Below are 18,508 nucleotides of genomic sequence, written 5' to 3'. Positions count from 1 at the left end.
TCATTTGGAAAGGTTCAATTGATTCATCTAACAATTTTGTGAATACTGTCAATGAAAATGCTCTTACTCTAGAACTTATTGCCCACATTAGTGACCAAGCTGTTCAGTGTCTGGATGTTGAGGTATATATTGACAAGGGGGCCTCCTTTATTTTATATGATATATTGACAATAAAACCATACAGACCAAACTCCAAAGAAAATGTACAGCCAGTAATTCTATACTACACGCTAGTAGCTCCCACCCTAAGCATCTTAAAAAAGTATTCTGTACGGGGAGGTTTTGAGATCTAGAAGGATTTGCAGTTCAGATAAAGATCTTATCCAGTGTCAAACTGATTCATTTGACAGATTCCGAGCTCGTGGGTACAAAACCAAAGATCTAAAGGCAGCTTTGTCTAAAGCCAATACTATTTCCAGAGAGGATTATTTGGGCAGTGTCTCCAATACAACCATTCATAAAAAGAACGTAAGCCCTGATGTCCCTTCCCACAACACTGAGTCTGTAAGACTAATAGCTACATTCAGTAGCCAGGAAAAACAAATAAGAAACATTTCTTTACAAGAATTGGCTCATAGTTAAAACAGATCTAACTATGTCACAACTGTGTCAGACCTTCCCCTGATTACCTTCAGACCGGCTCCCTCTATGAGGAATGCCTTAGTTAGAACTAGTCCAGAGGTTGATACTACTGGCACCTCGCTTTCTAAAAGAGTTGGCTATTTCAAATGCAGGTCTTGTAGAGCGTGTAAGTTCGGTACCAATATGTCTGAATACTTAAATGCCTTTGAATCTATTCCCACCATTATCAAAGCACTGTTCACATGCCGAAATGACTATGTGGTTTATGTACTTGAGTGTTCCTGTCGGATGAAATATGTAGACAGCACTAAATTACAAGTTTTTACCCGCATTCTTCAACATCTACATGCCAAAGTCAATTCTGACTCAAGCTATCCAGTAGCACGTCATTTTAAATCAGTACACTAGAATAATTTAAATGTCTTGCGCTACTTCGTGATAGATGCGGTACCTAAGCAACTCAAAGGAGGAAACAGGGAAAGGAGGTTACGCCAATTGGAGTCACATTATATATTGTTACTTGACACTAAGATGCCCAATAGTCTAAATACAGGGGAGGACCTACACAACTTCTTATAAGTATCTTGAACTGTATTTTGGCATGTACTTGTAGAGCAATGTTTAGAGCATTTGTGTGGGTGATATGCATGTGCAGGATTTTAGTCGTTCTTCTGGCCTGATCCTGTGGGGGATTAGTTGCTCAAGCGTAATCTTGCAGTTTGATTGGAATTTTTGTGACAGCGCTTGTATATTAGGGAGGGATTCTCTGCAGGGGGGGCCCTCCCCATCACCTGGTCTCTTGCCTGGGATAGTCTTCACTATTGCGGTAGAGGGATTGTATCCGGGTGGTTATGCCTATTGGTGTCGGAGTGGCTTGCATTTCTCCAGGCATGTCCCTGCGCAGGTCAGGAGCTTAGGGGGCTCTCCGTTGCAGGCGCAGCTGCCCCGGGAGGTGGTCGTAAGTCGGCTTACAGACTAGCTAACTTAATGGTATCATAGCTGAAGCAGCTTCCAGCCTAAAACCCAAGAGGGCAGGGGATGCCGGCTGTAATTGCCTGTGGACCCGGTATTTTGCTTACCTGGGACTCGTCCAAGCTCTATAGTATGTCTTGTGCCCTCCAATTCCCCGGTCCTCCATTGAGGTTAGCAGCACAAGCGTCATGTAAGCACACTTTCTGCTAGATAGTGCAGAAGACGGCGTTTCAGTAAGCACACTTCCTGCTAGATTGTGTAGAAGACGGCGTTTCAGCTGTAGCAGTGACTTCCTTGGCGCAGTTTTCTGACGCTCAGTGGGAAGGGATATGTTGGCGTCCCAGCGGCATGTGCTGGACAGCCTATTTCATGATACAAAGGGCTTTCAGTAGTAGGGGCCCCTCCTATCCCTTTAGTTTCTCTGATTTGGTGAAAGGACCCGGGGGGACCTGCAGATTGGTGGCAGAGGGGGCCTTTCTTTCCTTGGGGCATGTAAGGTCATGTCAGGGGCCTTGGTCTCTTCAAGGTGGATAGGGTGCCCGCATCTGGCGTTTAGTCGTGTCCCCGGGACTGACGAGGAGCTCGGCCGAGCTAGTTTTGTAGGACAGGGTTAATGGTGCCTGATGGTGTCACCCCACGCCTATGGGCATCGCCCTGTTCCTCCTCTATCTGAAGGAAGCAATTCTAGGTGAAGGTTGCAGGTAAAGAGCAGGAGCAGTGGCGGGGGGGCCCGTGCGGCAGCGGGAACCACCGCACGGGCTGTGGCGGAGTTACTGGGCGATCCGGAAGAAGAGAGGTGCAAACGATGGACGTCAGCGGGCACATAGGGGTGCCAGAGCATAACCTCAGAGCCTAACCTGTAAGCTCATGGGAGGTGCAGGAATTCGTGTCGGCGCCCCAGTAGTCCTTCGGGCGGTTGTGGGCCTAGTCACGCCCTGCAATGGGCGTGTCAGTATAATTATGGTAATTGTGCAACATTTGGGTGGTTCGCCACTGTGTTGTTTGGCTCAACAGGTGCGCAGGTGGCGAGAATGCCTGCCCTAGGATCGCCAGTAAGTTAACCCACCGTCATTACATATGTTGAATGTAATAAACCTGCAGCAATTTTTTCCCAAACCTAACACTTGTGTCTTTGTGTTATTTGCGGGTTTGGGCATGTGGGGCGGGGGTTCATGTGGCCCTAATGTGACTAGTTTTACAGGCTGGTTTTGCTGGGTTTTTATGGTGTTGATTTGCTAGGATTTTAGTGGTGGTTTTTAACTGCACAGTATTCACACACATTGAACCTATGCAATTTCTATGCAATTTTGATTCAGTATCTGACTGCTTGATTGATAAGAGTTAAGTTTGTGCCCTTGTGTTCTTCAATCATGTAATATGCTTTTTTACACTTGCACTTTATGTATCAATCATGTAATATGCTTTTTGCATTTTCACTTTATGTATCCAGCTGCAACTGGCAAAACAGATGTGATAAGGTTGTCCACTGCACCTTATATATTACTGCCCCAGTCCATTACATTTTGTACTTAGCCAGAGGGTTGGAAGTGACATATTGCTGCTTATTTGCTCTATTTTGCACATTGTTTATGAACTTTTTCATGGGTTTTAATATCACTATCAGTAATTTGTATTTGCTGCTCCCATGTACTGTGCAACTTTGTATTATTTTGCGAATAATCATTTTATATGGACATTAAGGCCAGTTTGCTAGCTGGGATAATTTAGCACATCATCAGAAATGTTCACATTGAAATGGTGGAAGTTAGCCATGGTCTCCCACAAAGTATTTTCATATTTTCATTTATTATCCCTAGTCTGTTATAAGGTTAATAGCAGGCCTCGGATGACGATTTTTGCACTTGCACATTTCTTTGATCATTGTTATTTGCACGTCAGTCTGGAACCACATACTATTATGATAAGACTACTGGATATGTTTTGTGGTTTACAATTTTGCCTAACAATTGCCGAATTCTATCACTTGATGAATACAGAATTGACACTAATGTAAAAATTTGATTATTGGTTGAGCAGGGATTTTTTGTTTAGGACAGTATTCACTACCTCTTTGTAGACACTATGAATTTATTCATTGAATTATTGAAATATTTAATACTTATAGTCGCTTATCCAAGTATGTTTTCTAGTTCTATTGTAGTTTGTGGGGACTGACCGGAACTAGATTGTCATTACTATAAATTGTCTCAATTAACCCCAGCGTGCCACGCCACGAGATAAAGGCTGTGGAAACGCAGCCGAAACGCGTCATGCTGTTTTAATTGCAATAAAAGCACTTCAATGAAATTCAGCTCTGTTGGTCCGTACCTGTTTTGTTGCTGAGGATTTGGTAATTCGGGACTGTGGTTCTTCATATATATATATATATATATATATATATATATATATATATATATATATATATATATATATATATATATATATATATATATATATATATATATATATTCCAACCACACCCGATTTTTCTTTTCAAGAACCGGACACCGACACAGAAGCAGAGTAGATCATCAGCCTTTTCAGGGTTGTTTATTTATAAAAGCATGACGCGTTTCGGCATACCTGCCTTGTTCACATGGGGCAGCCTTTAAAAAGACATCATTTTTGTACCAGAGTAGAAAGTCACATGGTCATTATTTTCATGGTCATGGACAACAGACTCATTTGTTTTCCTCACTTTTTTTGCAATTACACAACATCCGATTAAAATTACTGATACATTTTCTATTTAAAATCATAGAAATTCTGGACATATTTACAACAATAAATACATTTTCCAGATTAAAAGTCCATCTTTAAAATCCATCTTTTTTAAGAGAAGATTCTAATTACATTGCTCGGATGTTGTTTTGCCATATGAGTTGTGTGAGTCCAGTATTTTTCTCCAGCAAGAAGATACTGGGCAAGTGCCCTGTTACTGTTTCATGAAATATTCTATCATACTTCACTTGCTAATCTGTCAAGAAAAATATTTATATTGAGCCCATTATTAACATATACAGAAATTCATAATGTATATTAGCTGTGTTACATAACAAAATAATTAAAAGAGCCTATAGTAAAATATATACACACTCAAAACGTAATCAGTTTATCTGTGCAAATAGACAGTGCTTTAGGCATATAAAGTGCTTATCTCATACAGTACTATTATTTTCATAAAGTGCTAGTGCTCAGCATATTATACATTTCACACCTTTCTTTACTTATTTTCTTAATATATACATGTATATTTTAAATAGGTCCCAATATATCTTTTTAGCTGGACCTTCTCTGGTATAGTTAATAAAAACAGTTCATATTGAAATGGTATTGTTTCTACAGTAAATGTACATGCAGATCCTCTTCTATATTCAAACCATGAGGGCTCTTTGTGTTAAAGAGGAGTATGTATTTAGATTCTAACTTTCTCAACTTTTTTTCTCGGTCACCTCCTCTCTTGTTTTTTGGGACCTGGTCTATTGCAAAATATTCCAACTCATTACAATTGCCTTTATGTATCTCATTGATATGTCTCACCACTCATAGTTTTTGTCATTGTTTTTTACTGCTCGCAAATGCTGAAGGATACGAACATGTACCATATGGATTGTACTCCCTATGTACATTTTAGGGCACGAACATTTTAAAACATAAACTACAAAATCGCTTTTACAGTTTAATGGCAGTCTTATGTTCCACAGGCTATTCAATAAGGGGGAAATTACAGATTTTTCATTCCTCCCATGCTGACAAGCTTTGCACTTGTAACACTTATAAAATCCGGGCTTACTTTAAACCATCCACTTTTCTTTTTTATTTCTGGGTCTGTTTTAAATAGATCGTCCCTCATGGATTTTGCCTTGTTGTATGTTATCATAAGGCGTTTTGGTAATTGTTCTTGTAGGACTGAGTCTTGTTTTACGAGATACCAGTGTCTACGCAAACTATCTCTTACTTGCCTGTGATAAGCATTGTAGCCTGTAATCATTCTTATTTGGCATTTAGAGTCTTTAAGTTTTGACGCCACCCTGTCATCCCCAGGTTTCACTAAGTCATCTCTTGAAATTCCCTTGACTTTCTCCTTTGCTTGATTGAGAATTTCAGTTTTGTAGCCCCTTTGCAGAAATCTGTGTGTCATGTCATCCATCGCTTTGATTAAAGTAGCTGCCTCACTGCAGTTCCTTTTCATTCTCAGATTCTCTGCATAGGGGATACTCATCTTTAATCTAGGAGGGTGAAAACTTGCCGCATGGAGCACTGTATTTCCAGCGGTGGGTTTTCTGTAGGCTTTTGTATGGATCTCCCCATTCAATATATAGACTTCCAGATCGAGATATGTTACTTGAACAGCACTTATATTTTCTGTGAATTTTATATTCAAAGTGTTCTCATTTAGTTTGTTTATGAACTCTTGTGCTGACTCTCTCGACCCTTTCCATATAATAAATAGGTCATCTATAAACCTAATCCATGTTATCACATGGTTTGTCCAATCCCTGCCATGTTCGACTTTGAGCACCTGCTCCTCCCACCAGCCCATATGCAAATCAGCATAGCTGGGGGCGAAGCAGGTGCCCATCGCCGTCCCTTTCAGCTGCTTATATGTTTCTCCTCCAAAGATAAAAAGATTATTAGTCAGGCATAGCCTTCACATCTCCATTAGCAAGTTAGTATGTTGGTAAAAATTGATGGGCCTTCTATTGAGAAAATGTCTCATTGCTCTCATTCCGTCTGTATGGTCAATACTCGTATATAGACTGAAACGTCTAAGGTGATCAGCAAATAGAACTCCTCCCATTTTATGTTAGAGATTTTATTCAGAAAATCTCTCGAATCCTGTATATAGGCTGGTAATTCCTTAACAAATGGCTGCAAAAATGAATCCAAATATCTAGATGTTAACTCAAATAGACTTCCTATGGCGGAAATAATTGGCCGTCCTGGGGGTGTGTCGCGGTTTTTATGAATTTTAGGTATTAAGTACAAAATGGGTAATACTGGTTTATCTACTTTGAGGAAGGCATACTCTGATTGAGTAAGTAAGCCCAAACCTCTCCATCTGGATAGATCTTTCACATACTTATGTTTTATTTCCTCCATATTGCTTTGGGGTACTTTCAAGTAGCATTCTTTGTCCCCTAGTTGCGACATTGCCTCTTTCTTGTAGGCTTCTAAAGGCCACAGGACCAGGTTCCCCCCTTTGTCTGCCTGCCTTACAACTATGTCTTGCCTTGCCTGTATTTTGTGGATGATATTATTGTACTTTTTCTCAAAATTGGATTCCCTTGTCAGAAACTGTTTGGATGATTTTTCCGATAGGATTTTCAAATCCCTTATCACTGCATCAGAAAACATATCTATTGCATCTCTTGGAGTGTTGGGGGTAAAAGTGGATTTCTGTTTAAAGTCTGAGGCAGGCCTTTCAAGTACATCTTTAAAAAATAAATTGTCTGCCTGGCTCAAAGTTCCCGACCCATCTCCCCCTTCCCCCTCCCTATACAGTTAGTGACAGTCAAATAACAATTCCATATCACCTACTTCGAGATTGATAGGGTCCTGGCATGGTGTTGCTCCTTTTTCTTTATATTCTTCTCCTTTATTGTTAAAGAATTTCCTCAATTTTAACTTTCGAATACATTTTAAAAAATCTATTCGAGTTTGGGCATAGTTAAAATTTGTGCGTTTGCGAAATGTCAGTCCCAACGACAGAATCCTATTTTCCTCCTCACTCAAGACCATGTCAGTCAGATTTATCACACTAGAGGCGGTACTTATTTCTTCCATCCCCGCCTTTGGTAGAATTCCTTCTTTTGTCTGCCGGATCTTAGTTCCATACGCTCCCCGTCTGTTTTTTCGCTTCCTGCGTTTTCTTTTTTGTGACCTTGAAAATTCATTCCTAAATTCAGAGTCCGGTCCTGTAATAAAAAAACAAATTCCTCAAAGATAGACGGTGGATTTAAAACATCTCTAAATTGGTTTGTTCCATCTTACGGTTCTGTTTCTACATCAGAGCTTGCCACAGAACTCGCCTCTGATGTTTCTACATCCTTTGCCTGGGCCCCGGTTTTCCATGCTCGAGGGCCGGCTGCTGTGGATAACCTTTGTTTCCTAATTCCATCGAATCTGCGTGCAAAGGTGTAAATCTGTCCACATAAATAATCTTGCCAATCTCTTTGGAACTTAATTGTTTTCCTTTCAGTGATTGTGCGCTCATGTTTCACCAGTCGCCCTTTAAGGTCACCACAAACTGTATCCATTTCAGCATCGCCCAGAGCGGTGTGTAATTCTTGCTCCAAAGCATCTATTTCTTTCAGAATCTTTTCCCGATCTTTTGTGGCATATTTTATCAGGATTTTAAGCATGTTTTCCGATGCCTTCACATTATTTTCTGGCCATTCCTTGCGCATTTCGGGGTCCGGATTTTCATAAGTGGGGGCCGTTAAGATTCTTTGCCCCCTTGGAATTCTTCCGACTTCTAAGTATTTGCCCAACAACTTAATTTCCCACCATTTGGAGATTTCATTTCGTTTTTTTTTTTTTTAAAGATTTTTATTTGCATCTCATGGGGCTAGTACATAGTTACTTAATCAGAAAAAACATAATAAATTCACTATTTCCATCCAAGGAGAAAGCAAAGCAATCATAATCAATTTCTCCGCAAAGTAAAACGTTTCTCCAAGAAAAAGGTATAACAATAGCAAAAGGCATAAAGAGAGAAAAAAAGAAAAGAAAGAAAAAGGGAAGTATCATGACATTATCAATCCCCAAATCCTTTCCACTTTCAGCTTAGCCTGAATACCCCGTGTTGTAGCTAAAGCAGATTCCATATGATAAATTTCCTTAGCTAGACTCCACCATTCCATAACTGTCGGCGGGTTATGTTGTTTCCAAGCCCTTGCTATTACTAATCTCGCGCATGCAAGTACGATATTAAGTAAGTCAATGTAAGTTTTATCCCCCCCAGAATAACTGACAAGCACGTCTACAGGTGTCAAATCAATAGAGCGAGCTAATTTCGTAGATATAACTTCCATCACATCATTCCAATATTCACCTAATTGTGGACAGGAAAAAAACATGTGAGTTATGTCTGCAGCACTCCTATTGCACTTTGGACATTTTGTGCGCTCATTAAAATTATTATTGTTTGCCCATCTAAGAATCTTATCTGGTGTGTAATATAATTGGCATATAGTTTTGAATAATTGTAGTTTTAAATTAGCGGAGTGTATAGATCGGTGGAGGCTATTTAGTGAAGAGGTAATTAGGTTAGGAGCCACAGCAATTCCCAGTTTCCTAGTGTATTTTTCAGCAAGTTTTACAGAGTCATCATTTCGGCGTAGTTTTTCTAATTTCTTTTTTGTTGCTAGCGTTTGTTACCAGACTCATTCACATTCCGATCCACTCCAGGTTTTGGATCTGCTCTTTCGCTGCATTCCTCGGCAAAGACTGCGTTCGCCGTCACCTCTCTGCTCTTTACCAAGGTATCCATTTCAATATTTATTTCTTATGCAGGTTAGGCTGCTACCACATCATATTTTGCCAACAAACCTCTTGCAAGCTTTCTATTCTGCTCTGCTGAGTTTTGTGTGTTTCCCCAGACACCTCTCCCCGCTGCCTTTTTGTTTGCGCAGATTGCCGCTTACAGCCTCCGTGACTCGAGGTACAGTCCCGATCTCCACGCGGCGCGGGGGGGCTTCCTCGTAGTTCCAAAAGCCCAGCTGCTGTTGCGGTCTGGCTGTGGTTTTTAATTCGCCACAGCATTTGGAACGGGTCCCGGAGTTGGTGGTTATCAAAGGTGGTCTGAGGCATGAAGAGAGCAACACTCGCCCACTTGGGAAAAATAACTTTTAATTTTGCTCTGAATACAGCGACTCACATGAGGTTCTAAGGCACTACAAATACCATGAGGCCAGGGTGTGGGCACGTCCAGTGGGGCGGGATTTGGGACATTATCAAAAGCCTGAAACTGCCGCCATTCATTTGCAGAGAAAGCTGTAGCCCATGAGGAAGTGCTGATATGCACGAAACGCGTCGGGCTGAACATTTTTAAGAAGTGAAGCTTCCTTTCCTGTTTGCACGCTGTAACCTCCAGCAATAAAGTGTGGCGAATTTGAAACCCGTTTTGGGCCTCTCCTTGTTGGGCGCAAGTTTGGTGGATAAAAAGCGGTCACGACTGGGCCGTGGAGAGAGCCCAGCTGCTGTTGCGGTCTGGCTGTGGTGTTTAATTCACCCCGGCATTTGGAACGGGTGCCAGAGTTGGTGGTTATCAAAGGTGGTGTGAGGCATGAAGAGAGCAACACTCGCCCACTTGGGAAAAATAACTTTTAATTTTGCTCTGAACACGGCGACTCACAGGATTTTCTAAGGCACTACAAATACCATGAGGCCACGGTGTGGCCACGCCCAGTGGGGCGGAATTTGGGACTTTATCAAAAGCCTGAAACTGCCGCAGTTCATTTGCAGAGAAAGCTGTAGCCCATGAGGAAGTGCTGATATGCACAAAACACGTCGGGCTGAACATTTTAAAGAAGTGAAGCTTCCTTTCCTGTTTGCACGCTGCAACCTCCAGCAATAAAGTGTGGCGAATTTGAAACCCGTTTTGGGCCTCTCCTTGTTGGGCGCAAGTTAGGTGGATAAGTAGCTGTCACGCCTGGGCAGCGGAGAGAGCCCAGCTGCTGTTGCGGTCTGGCTGCGGTGTTTAATTCGCCACAGCATTTGGAACGGATGCCAGAGTTGGTGGTTATCAAAGGTGGTGTGAGGCATGAAGTGAGCAACATTCGCCCACTTGGGAAAAATAACTTTTAATTTTGCTCTGAACACGGCGACTCACAGGTGGTTCTAAGGCACTACAAATACCATGAGGCCACGGTGTGGCCACGCCCAGTGGGGCGGGATTTGGAACATTATCAAAATCCTGAAACTGCCGCAGTTCATTTGAACAGATAGCTATAGCCCATGAGGAAGTGCTGATATGCACGAAACGCGTCGGGCTGAACATTTTTAAGAAGTGAAGCTTCCTTTCCTGTTGGCACGCTGTAACCTCCAGCAATAAAGTGTGGCGAATTTGAAACCTGTTTTGGGCCTCTCCTTGTTGGGCGCAAGTTTGGTGGATAAGAAGCGGTCATGCCTGGGCCGCGGAGAGAGCCCAGCTGCTTTTGCGGTCTGGCTGTGGTGTTTAATTCGCCACGGCATTTGGAACAGGTGCCAGAGTTGGTGGGTATCAAAGGTGGTGTGAGGCATGAAGAGAGCAACAGTCACCCACTAGGGAAAATAACTTTTAATTTTGCTCTGAACACGGCGACTCACAGGAGGTTCTAAGGCACTACAAATACCATGAGGCCACGGTGTGGCCACGCCCAGTGGGGCGGGATTTGGGACATTATCAAAAGCCTGAAACTGCAGCAGTTCATTTGCAGAGAAAGCTGTAGCCCATGAGGAAGTGCTGATATGCACGAAACGCGTCGGGCTGAAAATTTTTAAGAAGTGAAGCTTCCTTTAATGTTTGCACGCTGTAACGTCCAGCAATAAAGTGTGGCGAATTTGAAACCCGATTTGGGCCTTTCCTTGTTGGGCGCAAGTTTGGTGGATAAGAACCGGTCACGCCTTGGCCGAGAAGAGAGCGCAGCTGCTGTTGCGGTCTGGCTGTGGTGTTTCATTCGCCACGACATTTGGAACGGGTGCCAGAGTTGGTGGTTATCAAAGGTGGTGTGAGGCATGAAGAGAGCAACACTCGCCCACTTGGGAAAAATAACTTTTAATTTTGCTCTGAACACGGCGACTCACAGAAGGTTCTAAGGCACTACAAATACCATGAGGCCACGGTGTGGCCACGCCCAGTGGGGCGGGATTTGGGACATTATCAAAAGCCTTAAACTGCTGCAGTTCATTTGCAGAGAAAGCTGTGGGCCCATGAGGAAGTGCTGATATGCACGAAACGCGTCGGGCTGAACATTTTTAAGAAGTGAAGCTTCCTTTCCTGTTTGCACGCTGTAACCTCCAGCAATAAAGTGTGGCGAATTTGAAACCCGTTTTGGGCCTCTCCTTGTTGGGCGCAAGTTTGGTGGATAAGAAGTGGTCACGCCTGGGCCGCGGAGAGAGCCCAGCTGCTGTTGCGGTCTGGCTGTGGTGTTTAATTCACCCCGGCATTTGGAACGGGTGCCAGAGTTGGTGGTTATCAAAGGTGGTGTGAGGCATGAAGAGAGCAACACTCGCCCACTTGGGAAAATAACTTTTAATTTTGCTCTGAACACGGCGACTCACAGGAGGTTATAAGGCACTACAAATACCATGAGGCCACGGTGTGGCCACGCCCAGTGGGGCGGGATTTGGGACATTATCAAAAGCCTAAAACTGCCGCAGTTCATTTGCAGAGAAAGCTGTAGCCCATGAGGAAGTGCTGATATGCACGAAACACTTCGGGCTGAACATTTTTAAGAAGTGAAGCTTCCTTTCCTGTTTGCAGGCTGCAACCTCCAGCAATAAAGTGTGGCGAATTTGAAACCCGTTTTGGGCCTCACATTGTTGGGCGCAAGTTTGGTGGATAAGAAGCGGTCACGCCTGGGCCGTGGAGAGAGCCCAGCTGCTGTTGCGGTCTGGCTGTGGTGTTTAATTCGCCAAGGCATTTGGAACGGGTGCCAGAGTTGGTGGTTATCAAAGGTGGTGTGAGGCATGAAGTGAGCAACACTCGCCCACTTGGGAAAAATACCTTTTAATTTTGCTCTGAACACGGCGACTCACAGGAGGTTCTAAGGCACTACAAATACTATGAGGCCACAGTGTGGCCACGCCCAGTGGGGCGGGATTTGGGACATTATCAAAAGCCTGAAACTGCCGCAGTTCATTTGCAGAGAAAGCTGTAGCCCATGAGGAAGTGCTGATATGCACGAAACGCGTCGGGCTGAACATTTTTAACCGTATGCGCGCTAGCGGAATTCCGCTCCTGTGCTGAGTTTTTTAAAACCGCACTTTACGTGACGAGCTGGGCTCGTCATCAGCGTGCGAGGAGGCTACGCCATGACGAGTCCAGCTCGTCATCAGCGTGGAAGGGGTTAAGAAGTGAAACTTCCTTTCCTGTTTGCATGCTGTAACTTCCAGCAATAAAGTGTGGCGAATTTGAAACCCGATTTGGGCCTCTCCTTGTTGGGCGCAAGTTTGGTGGATAAGAAGCGGTCACGCCTTGGCCCAGAAGAGAGCGCAGCTGCTGTTGCGGTCTGGCTGTGGTGTTTAATTCGCCCCGGCATTTGGAACGAGTGCCAGAGTTGGTGGTTATCAATGGTGGTGTGAGGCATGAAGAGAGCAACACTCGCCCACTTGGGAAAAATAACTTTTAATTTTGCTCTGAACACGGCGACTCACAGGAGGTTCTAAGGCACTACAAATACCATGAGGCCACGGTGTGGCCACGCCCAGTGGGGCGGGGTTTGGGACATTATCAAAAGCCTGAAACTGCTGCAGTTAATTTGCAGAGAAAGCTGTAGCCCATGAGGAAGTGCTGATATTTACGAAACGCGTCGGGCTGAAAATTTTTAAGAAGTGTGCTACCTTTCCTGTTTGCACGCTGTAACCTCCAGCAATAAAGTGTGGCGAATTTGAAACCCGTTTTGGGCCTCTCCTTGTTGGGCGCAAGTTTGGTGGATAAGAACCGGTCACGCCTGGGCCGCGGAGAGAGCCCAGCTGCTGTTGCGGTCTGGCTGTGGTGTTTAATTCACCCCGGCATTTGGAACGGGTGCCAGAGTTGGTGGTTATCAAAGGTGGTGTGAGGCATGAAGTGAGCAACATTCGCCCACTTGGGAAAAATAACTTTTAATTTTGCTCTGAAGACGGCGACTCACAGGAGGTTCTAAGGCACTACAAATACCATGAGGCCACGGTGTGGCCACGCCCAGTGGGGCGGGATTTGGGACATTATCAAAAGCCTGAATCTGCTGCAGTTCATTTGCAGAGAAAGCTGTAGCCCATGAGGAAGTGCTGATATGCACGCAACGCCTCGGGCTGAACATTTTTAAGAACTGAAGCTTCCTTTCCTGTTTGCACGCTGTAACCTCCAGCAATAAAGTGGGGCGAATTTTAAACCCGTTTATGGCCTCTCCTTGTTGGGCCCAAGTTTGGTGGATAAGAAGCGGTCACGCCTGGGCCGCCGAGAGAGCCCAGCGGCTGTTGCGGGCTGGCTGTGGTGTTTAATTCGCCAAGGCATTTGGAACGGGTGCCAGAGTTGGTGGTTATCAAAGGTGGTGTGAGGCATGAAGAGAGCAACATTCGCCCACTTGGGGAAAATAACTTTTAATTTTGCTCTGAACACGGCGACTCACAGGAGGTTCTAAGGCACTTCAAATACCATGAGGCCACGGTGTGGCCACGCCCAGTTTGGCTAAATTTGGGACATTATCAAAAGCCTTAAACTACCGCAGTTCATTTGCAGAGAAAGCTGTAGCCCATGAGGAAGTGCTGATATGCACGAAACTCGTCGGGCTGAACATTTTTAAGAAGTGAAGCTTCCTTTCCTGTTTGCACGCTGTAACCTCCAGCAATAAAGTGTGGTGAATTTGAAACCCGTTTTGGGCCTCTCCTTGTTGGGCGCAAGTTTGGTGGATATATATATATATATATATATATATATATATATATATATATATATATATATATATATATATATATATATATATATATATATATATATATATATATATATTTATTTATTTATTTATTTATTGTTTTTTAAATTTCTAAAGCGCGCAAATACCTTTCGGTGTCTCGGCGCTGGAGTTTGCAGATTGCAGGGGTTCCACTGACATCTTACTGGTTAAAGAGCCAGGTTTCGACCATTTGGCAGAATAATATTATCAAGTACATGCGATACATTGATGATATTTTCATCATTTGGCGAGGGAGCAAGGAAGAAGCAAATAATTTTGTCAATGCCATTAACATCAATGATTCCAACCTTATGTTTAGTGCAGATATTAGTGAGACCAACATTAGCTTTCTTGACGTTCAAGTCAGTATAGTTAATGGTGCCATAACAACAGGCCTGTACAGGAAAAGCACAGCAGGTAACACTATTCTGCACGCTCAAAGTTTCCATCCGGGGCATACTATCAGATCTATCCCTTATGGGGAGTTCCTTAGAATACACAGGACGTGTAGTTCATTAGAGCAAAGGAACTTCCACCAATTGGAAGCCATGAAAAGGATGGAAGCTAGGGGTTACAAACCCAGTGCCCTTAGATTGGCTATGAACAATGCGAATAAATTGGACAGATCCAAACTTCTGCAGGCCCCCAGTAACGCCATATCCATGGTTGACAACTTAGATGGCAATAGTAATGCTATCAGATTGATTACCGGCTTCAGCCGACAGGCCAACCAAATTTCCAAATTGGTCAGGAAACAGTGGTCAGTTATACTCACTGACCCCATTTTGAAAGAGATAATGCCCAATAAACCTGAAGTAACATACAGGCGAGCTTACAGCATGAGAAATGCTTTAGTTTCCAGTTCCCCTGAAACAGCTAACAAGGCAGATTGGTTGTCACCGCGGAAGGGCTTCTTCCGTTGTATATCATGTAGGGCGTGTAAATTTGGTATCAACACCAAATCGTACACTACGCCATTTGATGACAAACCAATCAATATAAGAGCCCATTACAATTGTAAAACTGAGTTAGCAGTATATGTTCTCACGTGCTCATGTAATTTGAGGTACGTTGGTAGCACGAAATTGCCAGTGCACCAACGTATCCTACAGCACCTGAGAGCTATAGTGAACTGTGACAAAAGTTACCCAGTAGCTCGCCATTTCGATCAATTTCATAATCGAAATCTTTCCCATCTGAACTATTTTGTAATAGATGCGGTAAGAACCAGCAAGAAAGGTGGCGATTATGAAAAACGATTAAGGCAGATGGAGTCCCTATATATAGTTCGCCTCAATACCAAGATCCCGGGAGGTTTGAATATGGGGGAAGATATGAGCACCTTTTTGTAAAATCTGACCGTTTAGTCTAGGTTTATATCCCATGGGCAGTCTGGCAATTTTATTGTCAAATATTTCCTGGACAGTGCATTACCATCTGTAGCTGTATGTCAGTGGATTTGCTTCCGTTCCATACACACGATAGGCGCCATGTATGACTACTTATCCCTTTTTATGAATAAACAACACTATAGATGACGATTTAGGTCAGGGACTATAGGTCGTTGTTATGCATGAAATGATATCTGTCATTCTTTTTGATAAGTGGACAAAAAATGAAATTCTATGTATTTACATATTTTAATTCACTGAAACAGTTTTAGTTTGGAATTTTATTCCCTTCACCCCCTGATGTCTTCCTTTTGATGTAAGTAGGACATCCTAGCACTCCCTCACCTTTTGGTTATTTATCTGTATCTTTTCTAGCGGTAGATTAGTGCATTATGTGAATTGGGTATATACTACACGCGCTTGAATATTGACCATTTACTATAACAGTGGAAACCCATTCTTAAGAGCTAAACAATAGTTAACATGATTTTAAGTTATGACATACAATGGAATCTTTTAACATTTCCCATATGTTTTGGATAGAATGTGGTATGCGCTATAGAACGCAAGGACTTGATTTTAGAATTGTGTATATATATGAAATGACATTATTTGCCAGTTAATGTATTTGTACAATTAATATGTTGCGTATTTGCACAATCAATAACTTTGCGTATTTGCACTCATAATGTTTGCACAACAATGGCTGCTGAGCATTTGCACTTTATTGTGTATATATATTCAATATCTTATTGTGTAGATTAACGTATTTGTACAATTAATATGTTGCGTATTTGCACTCAGCCATCTTACGTATTTGTACTCGTAGTACGTTCTTATTAACAGCTGTTAAGCATTTGCACTTTATAGAAATAATTCCTTGCGCCTGCTGTTAAAAGTTATACCACAATCTCAGTAAGATTGGGAAGATTTCTAATAGTATGTTTTTACTAGAGAATGTCATGCAAAACTTTCAACTTGGCTCCGTTGTAAAATGGCCGAACTATTAATTACGTACAATGTGAATGGGTGCCTGTCTTAGTCCTCTCTTTAGTTCCATGAAACTGCAGAGGATTTTTTGGCGCGTTTAAGCAATTAACCAATGTACTTAAGTGAATCATGTACCGCTTACCCGCTGACAGTGAGCAAGGGCGTTCACGCCCGAAACGCGTCTGTTTGGCAGTGTGTTGCACCTCTGCACTTTATATGCATTAAAGGACGAAGAAATATCCTAAGTAAGTCTGGCTGTGGATTTATTCATCTGTGTCTGCGCACTGGGTTTGGTGTGGAAGTGCCGCACCAACTTTCCGGTTGGAATCTATATGTTACAGGACGTGGTCGGCTCCTGTATACGCAGACCCTTCCTTCAGAGCTAAGCAGGCTGGTAAAGACGGACCGTCAAGGATTGTGTTGCTGGGAAGCAAAACATACCAGCCCCCTGCATCGTGGAGTTTTTCACGGAATCGTTCAATCCAGTGACCGGGTTTTTGGTGTGCCGAAGGAGCCGTCGGAAGTCGGAGCCGTTTGGCACGGAAGCCCAGGAGTATTGGTGGACTACGGAAGTGAAAACCCGAAGCAGGTCGAGGAAGTATCCGAGCAGCCAGCGGTAAGGAGACGCACGAGGCAAGTGCAGTCTCTCTCATTTGCTATATATCTTATGTGCATACCCAGTGAGGAGCAACCATGTCAGAGGAGCGGGAACGGGAGGAGGCTTTTGAGCAACTGTTTCTAAATTTGCCCACAGTCAAACAGAGTGGCAACACGAGCAAAAACGCCACGGTGGCCAAAGATAGCGATGTGAAAAAACTTTTGCGTGAGCTAGAGAAACACATGAGAAGCGAACTCACAAAATGGTGGGAGATCCGCTCACTGGAGAAATATCGAGAAGTGAACCGGGTTCCCAGGGGCCTCAGAATTATGCTGGTTCCCAGCTTTGAAAATCCGAATCCATTACTGTTGAAGGATTGGGCAGAAAGTAACCTGGAAGCATCCATGAGGCTTTTGTGCTTGTTAGTAAAATATGCGAAAATTGATAGGGACAAAGACCTATTAGAAATAACAAGGATCAATGAAGAGCTGGCCAAAGACATGTTTTCAAAGGACAGTGCCCTTATCGAACAAACGCGGAAAGACATAAAAGATCGGTTAAGCAAGCACGAAAGTACTATCAAGCAAAGGAAAGTGTATAAATTTGCTCGAGATGAACAGGATTACAAATTGGGGCAAATTTATACGTTTGCGAAAAAATATGATCATCTGCGCAAACAAAGAGCTACAGGAATTAAACAGCCCAAACCTGTGCCAGCACCCCCTCAAGCCCAATCAAATGAATCGGGAACAGGCATTCTCACTGCCTCAAGTTCAACAGAGAGCCTTGTCCCAAGCAGTGAAGAATCGGATGGAGGAGCCCAAGGTTCAGAGGAAGGGGATTTGGGGCAACTCACCCTGGAAGAAGAGATGGAGTTCGTGAGGACTCAAAGAAAGGGCACTCTACGCTCGAGAAACGCGAAAACAAACGTCGCAGAAACCAAAGACGTAGGGAACGCCGCAAATGCGCCAAGAAACAAAGGGTGGCCACAAAGGAAGAAGAACGCTGTGAACAAGTAGCAGCAATTGAGAAAACAATTGTAAATCTTACCAATGTACAACTAGATCAAGCAGAAAAACAACTGTTGGCTTTAGGACTATCATATTGCCCTGAGAGCAACTTTAACTATGGGAACACGCGAGTAGATGTCTTTAAGTTTATTAGAAAATTAAAATTGCGGAAATACTATGCTATCAAAGGGGGTTCAACGCAAACCAAAAAAATCGGCCCATCGACATCCAACCCGGATAGAAGTGGGCTACAAGCCAGAGATGTCCCCCTTTTAAAATCTATGCATGAGTTACGCAATGAACTGACATCCACCCCTTGCACTCAGG

This window comes from Lissotriton vulgaris, chromosome 5 (assembly GCF_964263255.1).
Source record: "Lissotriton vulgaris chromosome 5, aLisVul1.2, whole genome shotgun sequence".
Lineage (NCBI taxonomy): Eukaryota > Metazoa > Chordata > Amphibia > Caudata > Salamandridae > Lissotriton > Lissotriton vulgaris.
Note: the sequence above shows the minus strand (reverse complement) of the source record.